At 41.0% G+C, this 15,903-nt stretch overlaps 1 protein-coding gene across 1 annotated transcript in view; it reads left to right on the forward strand.

Annotated features, from left to right (window-relative positions):
* Positions 1 to 15,903, forward strand: part of LOC115003692 (poly(A) polymerase type 3-like) — a 981,812-nt gene that overhangs the window by 313,521 nt on the left and 652,388 nt on the right. The window lies entirely within an intron of this gene.

Genomic DNA, 15,903 nt, shown 5'->3' on the forward strand with positions numbered 1-15,903 from the left:
GTTATCTATCCTCATCTTTAACACTGCTCTCCCTTGAAGGTCACACATTACTGTCTTCTCAAATTGCATAAACAAACATATTTATATGCAGGAATACACACACAAATTAAAGTATAACACTTGAGGACACTTAAACGTACACGTAAGTCCAGCCTTCAATAATTCCCATGTTTTGTTCATTATCATTTGTTTGACAGCAGAGGACAACTTTGGGTTAATAAATACGTAAATAAATAACAATTTCTGCACTCAGACATCATAATGCATAATTTCACAAATGCTCTATTGCTAGCCAGTGACCGATTGTTCAATGAAGCTGTCCATTGTGCTTGCAGCAAAGATAAAATAAATCAAATTATGGGTATTCTTCATTTTTCTAGGACACTTGGAAAGCACCAGTGGCGCCACTTTGACCATGCAGCTTTCACTGTGACTAGCAGGAGACAAAATGATGGGACAAAATAATCTGTTCACAGAGGCTCAAAATAGAAGTTTGTTTGTCTTCTGGATATTTTAAGTCTTGTTGTATTATAAGCTATTCACCGCCAGGAACAGCAGTGTGGCATACTCCCCGCTGGTAATGTGATGCCACAGGTGATGAAGGTGCACCTGTTGAAACTAATCAAAATTTGCAAGGTCACACTGATACACTATAGACACCACATGGTGCATTTAAATACATGCTAAGTACAAGGAAGGGGAGAAGGGCAGAGGAGGTGGAAAAGGCAGAAGAAGAAAGAATCAGAAGTGCAGACATTGTGTGGGAGAAAAAGATAGCAAGTAAGCAACAGTTACAAAGAGGAAGAGTTTCAGCGAGAGGCAGCTTATAGCAAAACCACTGTCCCCAGCATTGTGTGTTTGTCATCATCTCCCTGATTCCAACCAGATGTATTTCCTGTAATATAGGCATGAGCTCTTTAAGAAGAAAGTACAACCACTACAATGACTCTTAAAAGTGGATTTATGGTTGTGCGTTTAAGAGGTTGCGGCATAGCTCTGTAGCCTACACACACCGTCGTAGCTATAGGCTACTTGCAACTTGTCAAAAATAACTACTCACTGGGGCTAGATACCACATGGAGGTCTCAATAATTGGTCAGTTTTGACTGCTTGTTGTGTTTTCCTAAAGGTTTATGATGCCAGTGGAGATTGCTGATAATGCAGACAACATTAAGCTCAGTTATCTGCTCCTTTTCCGTACACACATTTAGCAAAGTTATCTCCACCGCAAACGCTCTCCTGACTGTGTTCATCTCTCTCTGTCATAGTGATTAAAAGAAAGTGGCAACTACACATTTGGTCTCATTTCAGTAAAGGGACAAGGTGAAACTTTCTACCAACGTTCTATATCATAAAATTGCAAATACACTGATGATATCCAATAGCAAGTCTAGGCAGCTATTCTAGTGGCCCTGTTAAGACTGTATTTAATACTACTTTCAGCATGCTAACTCTGTGCATAGGCTTCATCCTTAACGCCCAACTATAAATCTATCTTTAAGAGTCATCAGACATAGTTTCAGAAACTTTTAAGCATGTGCATTTTGAAGTATCATATTAAAAAAGCTGTATGGAAACGGAAAAATTCTACTTTCCCAATTACACAAAAACGTTTTTACGCCCACTTGAGGTGTTTTTTTCCTTTGTCATGAAAGAGTTAAAGCGCTAAATGGGATATGGAAAGGCCTTTGCTGAACAAGTTCTGACTTAGCGAATATTCAACTGATTCAAGACTGATAAGCCGTTTCCTGTGTCGGCCGTCTTACTGGATATTCCCATAACGCACGAAACATGACCGGTAGTAGCAAAAATAGGTACGTGTGCACTGATGAGGAGACCAAAGTATATCCCGGTCTCATCTGTGAGAAACACATTCTAACTCTACATTTTTCTCTAGTTTATTTGCTTCAAACAAGTTGATGGAAACCTTCCTAATTCACCTAATATTATTTTGAAAGTTTGCTTAAAATCCACTTGATAAATAACTGAAAAAACTACTATTGTTGTTTGGAGTTCCCCCATTCTTATGCCAATGGTTTTAATTTCTTTTTACAGAGCCCCTACAAACAGTAGGGCCTCTTAATCCATTCTACCAACAGTAGCTACTATCAGTGCTAGATGAAGCTGCTGATGCCATAGTCCAGGGGTGACCAACCAGTCAGAGGTTAAGAGCCAAAAATGTTACTATGTTACTGCAAAGAGCCACATCATACACACAGTCACAGATGCACCCCCCCTCTCATTCTCTCTTTTGTTCTCAGCCTTTCTCTGTGCTCCCTCACTCTCTTCCTTCCTCTGTCTCTCTCACACAGACATACATTTCAATCTAAAACTTTATACACACACACACACACACACACACACACACACACACACACACACACACACACACACACACACACACACACACACACACACACACACACACCCTCCCTCCCAAAGACACACACACCCTCCCTCCCAAAGACACACACACCCTCACACAGACAGACACACTGACACTCTGCTCAGACAGATTTATTGTAAATGTCACACACCATAATCTTGAGAGAAATTGAATTAAACCTCTCCTACCAGTATTCAGAGGTCAGTTATTATCAACAATGAACATTGTGTGCACTCTCACACACAAACTCTCAGTAAATGTTTTTGAAAAAGTGTTTTATCTAACTATGGATGTTGCTTCTTTAAATTAGTGGGACTTCTGACATTCCTTGCCTCGAACAATCCTCCTCAAATCTGGCTTGTATTCCGTTGTGGTCACTCGAAGCAATTCTTTCACATGTGTGTCAGAACAGATGGATTCTTTGATTTCACGTGTTTCAGGGTAGATAACACCGACTCACAGACGTATGTCGACCCAAACATTGATAGTAGCTTGAGCGCAGCCCGTTTGACATTGGGATATTTTTCCATTGGCACAGTTCTCCAGAACTCAAGGGTCCCTTCCCTCAGAACAGATTTCAGTCGGTCTTCGTCAGAAAGTTCAATCATCTCCAACTCGGCCACCAGCCTCGTCCGTGGCTAGCGGGGCTTTCAAACAGTCCGTCTCAGCATTAAAAGGGTCGACGAGGAACGTAATCTGTGACCTTTCAGCTGTAGATCATGGAACCGGGTCGCAAAGTTTTCGTGCAGCATATCGGGCTGTTTGCTTTCTCAGGGTGGCACCGGTGGCTTGTCTGCTTGCTTTTAGCAGGGAGGGAAAATGCACTAATTGTCCCTTTTGAAGAAGTGTCTTAAACAGTTTCAGTTTGTTAACAAACGCAAATACACTTTGCACTAGGTCAGGCAGCATTTTTATATGAATATGAACTCTCCCACTCTACTAAAAACGTCCTATGTTGGTCTTCATATTTTCGCTTAGCTGTGCATTTTTCCCTGACATTTTAGGATCGAACTCAGATGGTCAGATAGTGTTTACTCTACGATAGGTTTTCCCCCCCTCGAAGGTGATTGGTTCACTGCATCGCAGGCATTTTTGTGATTGGCTCTTGGGCCTCATCAATTTGATGCGCTGTCATGCTCTCATACTGATAGCACACATACACACACGTAGCCTACACACAAATACAATACTATGAGTAGGCCTACCTGAGGCATCCTATTTGCACATGATGTGTATTATTTGGTGTATTATTATGACTGTCGACTATAACATCCATGTGATATGAGTGCATGTTTTTTTCCCCAATAAGATTTATGTGGGTCTTGCCAAAATTAGTCTCCTGACAAACTCTGTTTATCTCTTTCAGTAAATAACATCTTGTTACAGCAGATAAACAAATTTGAATGTGAAGCGGTGATTGGGCAAAGTATATCTACATGTTTCATTTTAATGCAGACCAGCACACATTCACGCTTGACCGTCTGAATTGCACCAACATAACGATAGCAGTTTACAACCATCTTGGCTACTATTTGCTGTAGACAGCCATATTTAAATCTAATGAGCTTCCCTGAGACTGAGCTACTGGCTCCAGTGAGGTTGTGCAGGACGTGTGGAACCTAATCCTCTCTCACACAGATCACTGACTTACAGCGATCAGCTAATAACTCTGCCAACTCTCTCATTAACCGCTCTCAGTAACTCTGGTCTGGCGCCTGTGAATTCCTCACACAGCACCGACCTGACACACACACACACACTCAACCAGTGCATGATCAGTGGTTCTCAACCTTTTTTGGGCCAGCACCCCCTATCCATTATCCAGGTCCCTTACCACGCTTACCTTATTTAAATTTTTATTAGACTGCTATATTATATTATTATAAAAACTCAAATTCTCTGAGATTGAAGTTACATAATAACATTTCTAAATAATAATACATATTATATTATTAAAATATGTTTGTTGTTGTTGTTTTTACCTTCAATTGCCCTAATACACCATGTACCCAGAGAGTAGACAAAGACATTTTATTCAAGAGTGTTAAACAAATGCAACTGTAAGACGTTTGAGATTCAAACTTTAATGGTGTCAAAGACTGCAGCCAATCAGAGACGGGTCAGACATTCAAACTTTAATTGGTGTTAAACACAGCAGCCTCAGAACTGTGAAACAATTTGCACTCTTAAGTGTTCCAACGATAAACGAGCACAAAGGAACAAGTCTGAGGCGCTGCCCCCCCAACGGAACCCCATGTTTTTTAAAATTATATAATTAAGCAATAGCTCACGACAGGCTGTGGTATATGATCATTATATCACAGTTAAGGGGCATGGTTCGGCCTGACGCGAAGCGGTCAACCCCCTTAACTGTGATATAATGAGCATATATCACGGTCTGAAGTGAGCTATTGCTTTTATAAAACGGTTACCAATTGTGGCAATATGAAAGAAAAATACACACTCCAATTTAAATAGTTTTTATTATTAAATAATGATGTTCAAAATAAAATAGTCCCTCCGTTGCCTTCTGCACAAAAGGTGGTTGCTATGCAACAACACTAACAGCTAGCGAACATATTAGACAGACAACGTTGATGATTATTTGCTCTACCTGCTCTTCACGTAGCTCTGCATGTCGTCTTTTAGGGGCTTTCTTCTCTGGAGATAGGCACTGATCAATCCACTCCTCCAGAGTAAAGCTTTGTAACTTTGTTTCCCTTTAACACCGAATGTGTCGGCGATTGCAAGCAAAATGTTGGATTACCGTAATTGTGTCATAGTTTGCGCAATTGAAAAGATTTAAACGGTTTCTGAAAACTGAGACTCTGCGCTTTACACCATTATATTGAGTCATTACGTTAACTTCACTTACGGCCGTCCCGGAAGCCCGCGAAACAGCGCCTTTGTTCTGAGCGAATACACACACAGCGGATTTAATTAAAATGGAAGCAAGACGGTATGTAAATTAACACTTGTACTTGCGTGGTGACTTATTTAGAACAGTGTACCAAGTCTGTAAGGTTGTACTAGGTGTGTAATTGTACTTAATCAATTAACTAACGGACGTAATTTAACAGCTGTAACGGTGTAGCTTTTTCTCAGACGCGGAGGGATACTGACTTGTTGTGAAAAGTAACTACAATTCTACCCGTGATATACGCTCATTATATCACGGCTAAGAACCAATCAGATTGCTTGATTTGACATGTCCGTTTTATAAATATATATATTCTTTTTTATATCTCTTTTTTCTCTCCTTCAATAAAACCCAAGTGATCTTTTATAACTCCCTGTCACCTATAGGGCTCCATGGTGATGTAAAGGCTAAAATACAGCGGGACTTGTCTCAGCAGAACAGAGAATTTCTGAGTTGAAGCCAGACGTCACGGTCAATGCAGATCCATCCGGAACAAGAGATCAGGATCCCCATCCAGACACTACAAAACACCTCTTCACTTGATTTTCTGTGTTGTGATTTGATTTTAATGTGGCATGAAGACATCTTGTTACAATGAAAATGTATTAATTCAGTTATTACAAGAAAATCTAAATATTTGCATTTTATCATATCTATTTTTTATTTAATTCTAACAGTAATTGCGTACATAAAACAGAAATACAAATATCAGTTCATATTGTAGTTTCACTTTATTGCTATTCGTCGTCCCGGCTGTGTGAGAAAGATCCATGTCCACGGTTAGTTTCACATAATATGTGTTTTTATATATAGATTTGCTTTAGCAGCAGAACTGAGAAGTTCACAACTGAAACAATTCTGAATAAAAATTGATTGTGACAACAAAATAACATGAAAATATGAAATATGGGAAAATTAAATAAAAAAAACTCATTGAGAATTAAAGACAATGAATTATATGCTACTTTGTGCAACGCGGTGACACTTTTGGATACTACAGTATGTGGTACGCTGTGTGGCAGACTTTCTGTTACTTGGAGGTATTTTGTTGTAAATGTTTTGCTAAATTATAATTGTGTAATGCATCGTTTGGGGGATTGGATTGTCTTCACTAGATTTTAGTGGGAACCTCCATTTGTTATTGATATCCAACATAATATATGAATTAATAGAAATAAAACATTTACAACTGCAACATTAATAATTACTATAATAATAAGCTTTTTCTGATGGCTTATTAGAAAGTGAAAGACCCTTTATTAATAACTTACTAACATTTTTAACTAGGAAGGGAGACACATGAGCATTTCTAAGCTATTAAATACATCCTATAAACCATTAATTAGGGTGACTTATCAGAAAGTAACTAATCTGCTGGCAAACAAATAGAAAAGATACAAAAAAGTTCATTTATTCGAATCCCAAAAATGTGTTTTATGCTAATTCTTGTGGACTGAAATGACTAAACCGATGACTGCAGATAATGATGAACTTTATTGAACAGTGCAAAGGATCAGAAGTAAACAGCAAAAGTACAAACTGGTCGTCTTTTTTAGGGAGCATGGCTGGAAAAGACACTGAAGTCTCAGGTGGAGCGTCTCTGCATTCTTCAGACCTCCATTACTCTTGCTTGGTGAGAAACTGCTGGTGGAACTGAGAGGGAGGGTCGCTCTCAGTTTGGGAGAGAAGCAGGAGTTGGTAGTGAAGGTGCAGGATGGGGAGGAGGAAGAAGCATCTCTGGTACACAGCTCGTGTAGAAGGAAAGTGTCCTGACGGCCCTCAATCATCTTCTGGTAGATCTTGAAGTCTGTGAAGTCCAACAGGGTCTGAAGAGGAAGAGGAAGAAGAAGAAGAAGAAGAAGAAGAAGAAGAGAAGAAGAAGAAGAAGAAGAAGAAGAAGAAGAAGAAGAAGAAAACCGAACATAAACAGAAACGCAGCTTTAAACTATCTGCCCAGGCAGCTCTAAGTGTGTTTGCATGTTAACTGAAAGATTATAGTTGTGTGTGTATTTCCCATCCTCGCTGAGGTCTCCACATGGCAATAGGACAGAAGCTGGCCGTGCAGGTTGTCGGGAGAGGCTGTAGGTGGAGGTTTTGTCTCAGCTGTCTGCCAGAATCAGCAGGTGGAGGTGTGCTTGCGGGTTTCTGACAGAGGCTGTGGGTGGAGGTTGTGTGTCAGCTCTCTGCTGGAACCTGCAGGTGGAGGTGGTGGTTGCAGGTTACTGACAAGAGGCTGTAGGTGGAGGTTTTGTCTCAGCTCTCTGGCAGAACCTGCAGCTGGAGGTGGTGGTTGCAGGTTGCTGACAGCGGCTGTAGGTGGAGGTTTTGTCTCAGCTCTCTGGCAGAACCTGCAGCTGGAGGTGGTGGTTGCAGGTTGCTGACAAGAGGCTGCAGGTGGAGGTTTTGTCTCAGCTGTCTGCCAGGACCTGCAGGTGGAGGTGGTGGTTGCAGGTTGCTGACAGAGGCTGTAGGTGGAGGTTGTGTCTCAGCTGTCTGCCAGAACCGGCAGGTGGAGGTGGTGGTTGCAGGTTGAGGACACAGGCTGTGGGTGGATGTTTTGCTGAAGCCAGAAACTGCAGGTGGAGGCGGTGGCTGTAGGTTAATGACAGAGGCTGTAGGTGGAGGTTTGGACTGAAGCTGTTTGCAGGAATCTGCAGGTGGAGGCTATGCCTGCAGGTTACTGACAGGTGGAGTTGGCTCTCCTGAAACATCCAGGTCATAAAGCGGAGAATGGACAGCAACCCCGTAGGAAACGTCCACCAGCACCAGTCCGTCTTCATCCACTGATTCTGTGAACGTGGGACGGTCCAGTCTCTCCCACAGCTTCTGCTTGATGCGACGTCCCAGATGTAAACTGTACGGACGCAGACGACCACACTTGAACCTGTGAGGAGCGGAAGACACAGAAATTAAATCAGAACGATGAATGAAACATATTGCGATAGATTTCTCAGGGATGGAAAATGTGTTAATTATCTGATTGATTGTTGACACAACATACCTCAGCATGTGATCCACAGCTTCATGGTAGAGCTGCTTGTACTCCTCCACTGAGCGGTTGTGTATCTTTACAGGTTGGTCAAGGTGCAGTGCAGCAGTGGGGGTCTGGGGGCTGGGGGCCACGGAGGTCCGCTTCCTCTTCTGGGGAAGGTCTGCAGAAGCAGGAGAGCGCTGGTGCTTTTTCTTTAAAAGTGGCACCTGGAGAAGGTCAGCAACACACGAGAGGATGTCAGGCTTCAGTAAACTTCTTACTTAACAACATACTTTTAACAATTTGAAAGAACAAAGATGAGCATCAAATGTCTCACCTGGTTGTCTCTGCAGCAGGGACACTGTCTGCGGGCTGCAGGCCTCCTTGCGCCCACTGCCTGGCGTGCAGAGATTCTCCTTCCTGTCTGCTTGTCTTGCAGATGGACGGGCACATCACACTGCAACAACACACACGTTAGAATGAGGTATCACAAGTACAATTCAACGTTTTCAAAGCAGACATTTTGAATTCGCCCTCATGTCAGAAATAACTTAGTGATGCATATACTGTAGCCCATATTATATATTTTATTATATTGTATGAAAATATAATGTCCCATATCTACTGGTAATCACTGTATAAGCTACCTGCCAAAGTACTTTAGTGCGTGCCACAGGCCTATTTTAATTAGCTTCATTAAAATACGCAATATCAATGTATTCCAGCTGGGAGATCAGTGATATACATTATTTTATTATATGTATAAAGGGAAAATTATTAAAACATAATTGTACGTTGTTTTTAATGAATAGTTTGACAATTCGACGATAAATGACATAGAAAACACTGCAGACTTTCAAAGTGATCAAATCTCACATTTTCCATGATGGAAGTTTGTTGCGTCGCTTTCGTTGTTCTCTGTGAGTCTTTACTTCTTGTCCGGATGTAAAAAGTCCTCAGTAAAAGCGATGATTTGGAAGAAATCGTCGAGTGAAAGCTGAGACTCAGACTTTATTTTGAAATAATGATCGTATATGAATGATGCACCTGGAAAAAACCATAGCAACCATGGAATCCTCCATGTGCATTTTGTACACATGTTCCTACAGTCACCTCATGTCTGTGATCTGAAGGTTATACAATCAGCCTGAGAGCAGCTCCATATCTAAATATTAATCTCCAGATCTGACTGCAGCCTCAGTCAGATCTTTATTATAACACTGGACACTTATTACTCGCAGTTTTCAGTTTGGTTGCTCAGATGTAACTCACAGTATTTACAGCAGAGACATATTGTGCTCATGGAGGCGCATCTTATTCACCATTATCCACATAGCCTACTTATTTATATAGCTTATCTATCAGTGGCGGGCCAGTCAGGGCCAGCAAGGTCTTCTCTGCTGGCCTAAACATCATCAGAATATACATTTAATTTTGATATATTTTTTCCACAAATATGTATTCAATTATTCCCCATAGTCTATTCTCTTCATTTCATAGCTTTCCTCTTGGTTGCGCTGCTTCCAGCCTCAGATCGAGATTTGGAGGGCTGGCCTTTATGTTAGAGCTTTTATCCAATCATATTTCAGCCATCATGTGTTGCCAGGGTCCAAGAAATCTGCCCTTAGGCCTTGAGAATCAATAGTGCGGGCGCCTGGAGCTTAAAGTGAACGGAGACAAAACTGTGGCGTTAACCAATCAGATGTCGAGTTGGGGACACCGGGGCCAGCTAGCAGGCGTACGATAACGTCAGCACGTCCACGTCTCTTGATTGGATACGCACTATTGAGAGGCAGAGCTATCAAACTTGAACGAGCTAATTTGTGTAGATTTCTACAAGCTGTTTTTTCAACCCACAATGGCTGAAGGAGGAGAAGATATCGATTTGGTCGCAGATATAATTACAACGCCATTTTCAAGATGAACTTTTCAAGAAAAGCTAGACATCGTGAGAAGAGAAAGGCCAACTCTGACGCTACCTAGTCTATCCCTGTGTCCACTGCTTCTGCCGAGCGGTCATTCTCGGCCTTAAAGCGAATTAAAACTTATGGCAGAAATGCTGCTGGACAGACTCGGCTTTCAAACTCATTCACAGAGGGCCAACATTAAAAACTGGGACTACGTCGAGGGCCAAACACGGTCCACATTTATTGAACAGGGTACACATAAAGTGCAAAAAGATATGGAACATATTTAAGTCAACTGCAAACGGATTGCTGAGCAGTTCAATTAAAATATCTGAGCAGCAAAGTCGGCAAATGGTCTCAGTTGATCAGCAGTTGGGAACACAGCGGTGGAGATGTTTGTCAGTGTTTGGAAACACGCAGTGACCAAAGTTTCCTTCTGCATCCGAGTCTCCCACAGGCAGCTCGGCTTGGAAAGCTCTCACTGCATCATACATGTCCGTGATCACACGGCCCTGAAGCTGCAAGTTTAACAGTGCGATGCTTCGTTATGTCGCACAAACAGTCCAGCTCACATCTCCCAGAGATCTGTGGTGTGTTTCCCTTTGCTTTCCAAAAACTTTCATTCCATTCACATATTTAGATACTTCCTCAAATGTATTTTCCCCGTAGTTGTGCCATGCATTGATTTAATTACCAAAACTGGTGGGCCAGTTATGACGGACATATGACATTTTCTTGCGGGCCGGATATAATTGCCTTGAGTTTGACACCCGTGCAGTAAACACTGAAACGTGCACATAAATGAGATAAATAACGTAAGCGCTTAGTTTATTTAATAAAAGAGCACCTGTTCAATGCAACACTGATACCTCTATTAGTACTCGGAGACGTGTTATTCTTAAAAAATGCACGCATAAAGTTGCATTCAAATTTATATGGCTCTCAAGGAAATACATAAAAAAAATATTTGGCTTTTATGGCTCTCCCAGCCAAAAAGGTTCCCGACCCCTGGTGTAGGACATCACTGAAGGCCTAGGTGGGAAATGCACGGCCGCCACTGTTATCTATATATAAATAAAACTAATGAAAGCACGTGTAGGCTATCATCTACCACTGACTGCATATTTGGGTTGTTATTAAGATTTTTTTAACATCGCTTTGGCTCAGACAGCAAAAAAAGAAGCAAAGTCTGCTAGTTCATATCACATCCTGAGTGAAGGAACAACACGTGAAAGATGTAAAAGGTTGGAAGGTCCGCCCGCGGGCCCACCTGGAGTTTTATGATTCCCTGAGTTGTTTACAGTCCACCATGCTGGATGTGGTACCCATGTCATACATCGTTAGAAAGCTTTGAAACTCGTCCATTAAGATGTTGAGATCACAATCACAACAGCAGGTACAAGCAGCTCCTCTAACTAGCAAGCAAACTCAAATTCAAAGTCAACTCACCTATGAAGCCTCATCATAATCTTGTAATCCATCTAATATTAGAAAAAAAGAGCGAGGCAAAGTCCTTATATGTGACAATTTCACCATGAACGTCGTGTTATTGACTTGGTTACATATTTACAAGAGGGGTGTTCCCCTGACGGACTTCCCCTGAAAGCACCGAGCGTACAGCATCCAGACACACGCGCACACACACGTGCTGTGTCAATTCAGGGGCTGTAGACCGATTACGTCATAGCAGCCGCAACAGGGCCGTCCCATGTCGGAGACTCAAAGCGCCCAGAGAAGTTATTTTCTGACGAAAGATGGCGCCCCTCGACCCAGCAGTAGCGGCAAATGGATATACTTTTAAATGTAAGTATTGGGTTTTAACTCGCTCGAATAGCTAACGAAACAAGTGTTATAAAATCAAAAGGACCTTAAAACATAAAATGTTCGCTAAAATGATGTTACGTTAGCGGCGATGCTAGCTAAGCTAGCTGTTTGGAGCAGCTGTACTGTGCAGGCTGGCTGCCGGCATCCGACCTAAGTTAGCCTTTGAAAGTAGAACTTTTAAGACCTTAACTTTCAAACCTAAGACTTTTAAATGTTGATTTATATTTTACATAGATTATTGTAAAAGTATTATTATTTAACTCCTCAAGTATTTTAGCGTGATATGTTGACTGGCTTATCCTTTCCTCATGTGGAAACATATGGACTGAAGTCATGCAAAACAAAACATGCAAGAATTAAATAAACATTTCAGTCACATGGAAAGCAACAGTCGGCCAGGCAGTCAGCTCTATTGTTGCACAATCACGACCAGTGACAGTTTTGACAACACTTTGTTAAATATAGTTTAGCAATTGCACCTTGTATAGGCCTATATATGCACTACAAATACAAAGAACAAGCAATACAATAACCAGGTCAAAATTGAATCGTATGGGCTGCAGAAAGAACAATTTGCTGGTTATACTCATTGCAGGTGTCTGAGGCACTTACCGATGACCGCCTCCTCATTTACATTGACTACCTGAGGATGGTTAAGGCGGACATGGAGATCAAGGACCTCGATGTTCCCATCTGGGTGGTGCAGCCCTTTCAGGCAGACGTAAACAAATGGCTATCCAGGAGCATCTTATCGACATTCAATGCGACGATGAGGCCCAGGCTACTTTCCTCACCTCTGGCTGGGGCAGCATGTGGGTCAAATATGCTGAGCTTTACCCGGCTCTCTGGGAGAAGATCAAGCTGCTTCTTCTTTCCTTTCCCACAACATATCTGGTTGAACAGGGATTCAGCCAGGTCCTCCACATGCAGTCCAAGTACCGAAATCGCTTGGACTTGATGGACTCCGGCGCACTACGGCTGAAACTAACTTCTCTGCAACCCGCAGTGAAGAAACTCGCTGAGAAACACCAAGTGCAGGGCTCACACTAACTATGAAAGCAAGTTAGCTTATTCTTTTTAAAGTTAGGAGGAATCCTTGCTATTTTGCAGTACCCTCAGACTTGTTCCTTTGTTGGTGGCTCGTTTTCCGTTAGAACACTTAAGTGTGCAAATTGTGTCGCATTTCTGAGGCTGCTGTGTTTAACAGCAATTAAAGTTTTAATATCTGACCCGCTTCTGATTGGCTGCAGTCTTTGACACTGATTAAAGTTTGAATCTCAAACTTCTTACCGTTGCATTTAACACTAATGAATAACATTTCTATTTACATGGCTTTTTTTTTGCTCCCTGGGTACATAGGTGCATATTAAGGAAATTGAAGGTAAAAACAACATCCCAAAAAAGATTAGTTTGATAGGGGGGCAGTAAGGGACCTGGATAATGGATAGGGGGGAGCTGGCCCAAAAAAGGTTGAGAACCACTGGTGTAGCCAATGAAATTCTGAACACGTAGATATGCTAATTCAATGTTTTTTATTTTTACAAATGTTTTATTTTTAATTTTCTTTTCTTTAATTGTATTTATTATATTCACGTTCAGAAAAAAAAAACATTGCAAAAAATGTGTTTATATTTCACTTACTCTCTGTCATTACTACTCACAGGGATTATGGGTATATAATAGTTATTTATGAGCAATACAAATAATATTTTATCAATAAATATAATATCTCCAAATTGCTCAGCTTGGAAACGCCTGGTGTTACTCTTAGAAAAAACAGTTTTCATCCCTTTTATCTGAAATTTGAACCTGAACTTGGTAACACTTGATGCTATGTTCCCAGCATAAAACCTTTTCTCTGAGTCCCTCAACAGGTTAATGTGACCATGACTGCATGTGCTTTACACAGATCTTATGGAAAATATAAAACATGTATCCTAGAGCAGGGGTCTTCAAAGTTTTTCAGGCCAAGGACCCCCAAACTGATGGATTGTATACAATTGTATTTTATATTAAACTGGGCCTAGTACGATGTATAGACATGGCTACCCTGTTATTGTGCATTCAATACTATTGTGCTATTCAATTAATACACAGGTTCATATATTCATGTTTGTATTTTAAACATGTGCAAGGTACAGGGTGGCCGTGCCACTGCCATTTTGAAACATACATCTTGCATACAACACTTCTTTTTTTAAACATGCATGTAGAAGGAACAGTGAATCCTCAAGCCATCTGTGGATGGCACACATACTCCCACATTAGTGAGATGTTTGACCTGATCCATTTATCTGTTCGCTACAATATGTTGGATTCATGTTAATGTGTATTTAAAGACATTTACATTTGTGGAAAAACAATTGGTTGGGAAAAACAATCATAAACAAAAATAAATGATCTGATCAACCAAATTTTTACGGAAAATGTAAGACACATTCATTTCACCTTTCTTTCATGCTGTGCAAAAAAAAGCAACTTTTTCATCGATGTATCTTTCCGTTTTATCTGTCCATGTTTGTATGTTCCGCTCTGCAGAGAGCTGCTTGTTGGGCCAAACTCCGCCGAAGAGCGTTAACTTTATCCAAACACACTCGTCCCTTCAGCTCGTCTAGTTTGGCATGTTTCGTTCTGTAATGACGCTCGAGAGCCTTTTACATCACCACCAGCGCGTCCTTTTACTTCCACAAAGAAATAATCATAGTCAGTCGCCCGTTTTAGTTGATTTTATGAATTACCTCGAGGGCCAGATCAAATGGTCTGGAGGTTCCCCACCCCTCCATTTACCTAAGTAAATATAGTACATGAATACCTACGTGACTACGTTAGAGGTACGTTAGATACAGGCTACGTCGGCTGACGGTGAATCCTACAGCCAATTTATTAATAACGAGTGGATACCCTATTCCTACCCTATGTTAAGATGATCCCTGACGACGGAGTAACTTATTAAACGTGTTTCTACAGTACAGCTAGCGTTCAGCATGTTAGCCGTTCTCCAGCAGCAGCATGACGTGAACCAGATGGCACTTTTCCAGCTCCGTTGACCAAACGCTCTGATACGTTTGTTAAGCTATCAATGTTTGACATGCGTATAATAATTCGTTATGTATTTGTTATGTATACGTCAGCTACAACACCGCTGTGGAAAAGTTGGACGTATTTGGACTCTGACACATTTTGAGCTAATTTTCATATACGCCGGCATGTTTCTGCCATACGGAGCTGTGTATGTCTGGCGTGTTCGCCGTGTCGTCTGCGTCCTTCAAACGATCACAACTTACCCTTAATTATATCAACCTATTGCCAATATTTCGTATGCGCCGGCATATGTTTCTGTCATACGGATATGTGTGACAGGGCCTTAACAAACGGGTTTGTTTAGGAAGCGGGATTTAACCAAGATTTTGCCAAAAGAATCTGGACTCACGGAGACGTCTGTGTTTTATACGTTAAAAGGTCAATAAAGAGATTTATGCTGTAAACATAAATACAAGGGTCAATAAAGAGTTTGACAAAGACTACCAGGAATGGGTAGCAAAGGGAGTAAACCAGTTGAAGGGCCACAGGGGCCCATTGTTGATCTCATGCTTTCAAAATATGGCTCTGATAGTTTAAAACATTTACAAGAATGGTGTGCCAATGTTATTTTATCTGTATTGTATCTGCTATTTTAAACTTCAGACTCATTTACATCAACACTGTGATTATTGTACTGTAAATGCTCTTATTCTGTTTTTTTACTAATTGTTATGTTTTAGCTGTGAAGCACTTTGGGCTGCAATTCTTGTATGAAAGGTGCTATACAAATAAAGCTTATTATTATTATTATTATTATTATTATTATTATTATTATATCATTAGAATACATTGTCGTGCATGATTCGACATGATT

Source organism: Cottoperca gobio, chromosome 24 (assembly GCF_900634415.1).
Source record: "Cottoperca gobio chromosome 24, fCotGob3.1, whole genome shotgun sequence".
In the NCBI taxonomy this organism is placed as follows: domain Eukaryota; kingdom Metazoa; phylum Chordata; class Actinopteri; order Perciformes; family Bovichtidae; genus Cottoperca; species Cottoperca gobio.